Source organism: Octodon degus, unplaced genomic scaffold (assembly GCF_000260255.1).
Source record: "Octodon degus isolate 3935 unplaced genomic scaffold, OctDeg1.0 scaffold00105, whole genome shotgun sequence".
Taxonomy (NCBI): domain Eukaryota; kingdom Metazoa; phylum Chordata; class Mammalia; order Rodentia; family Octodontidae; genus Octodon; species Octodon degus.
The window spans coordinates 2,441,656-2,442,594 of NW_004524681.1; the positions used below are offsets into that span (position 1 = coordinate 2,441,656).

A 939-nucleotide genomic window follows, 5' to 3' on the forward strand; every position below is an offset into this window, starting at 1 on the left:
CTGGGCCAGAGTCCAGCACCCCAGACCAAGGCCAAGATGCCAGCCCCAGGTGGCCCAGTGCTCCGGGCCTGCTCACTGCTGCTGAGCCTGTGGCCCAGCGGTGGGCGCCCCAAGCCAGCGGCACGGCCTCCACGCCATCTCCTATTTCTTTAAAATCAAAGCTTGAAGCCCTACAATTACTGGGATTGCAGCACGGGTATTGATCCGCAGCGGCGTCTAGGTCCGCGCCTGGCCGCCCAGCCCCCTCCCGGCGGCCGCGAAGCTCCAACCGACCGCTCCTAGGTGGGTTCGGCGCGTCCACCAGCCCGCGCCTGGGCTCCAGGCCCAGCAGGCAAGACTCCACCTTCACTGTTTGTTTATTTCTTCCTTCCTTCCTTCCTTTTTTTTTTTTTTTTTTAATTTGGGGGGGAAAAACATACACTAAACAAAAAAAAAAAAAAAAAAAAAAAAATCCTCCTCCCGCCAGCGCGGGCTCCTAATGCACAGGGCGCTGACATCGACTTCCGCGCGCGGTCCGGATCGAACCTTCGATCGCGCCGATTTGCATAGCGGCCCCGCGCCCGGGGAGGTGGAGCGGTCTCGGCCCGAACGGCGGCGGGCGGAGCGGAGCGGAGGGAGCCATCTCCGCTGGCACCCGGGAGGAGCCCAGGGCGCCGGGCCCGCCGCGGACCGCGTGGAAGACAGGTACCACCTGCGCGCGGGCGCCGCGGTGGCTTCTTGCGGGCGGAATCGGGCACAAAGGCGGGGACTCGGTTCCCCGAACTGCGCCCGGATCCGATTGCAGTGAGAGCCGGTGCGCGCTGACCCCGCTTCTCTCGCTCCAGGGGCGGATCCTGGACGCGAACCGAGGTTGCCCGACGCGTCGCGCTCTCGCGGTGAGCAGCCTCGCGGGCGTGGGCGGCGGGGAGGATGCGGCGCCGCGGGCCCCCTCCCCTCCCC

The 939-nt window shown here is 66.1% G+C and overlaps 1 long non-coding RNA gene across 1 annotated transcript in view; it reads left to right on the top strand.

Moving 5' to 3' along the window:
* Nucleotides 1-599: 599 nt before the first annotated feature.
* Nucleotides 600-939, top strand: part of LOC111818864 — a 3,144-nt gene continuing 2,804 nt past the window's right edge. Inside the window, exons 1-2 of the long non-coding RNA XR_002822746.1 lie at nt 600-684; nt 825-875. This is a non-coding gene — a long non-coding RNA (uncharacterized LOC111818864). The remainder of the gene's footprint in view (nt 685-824; nt 876-939) is intronic.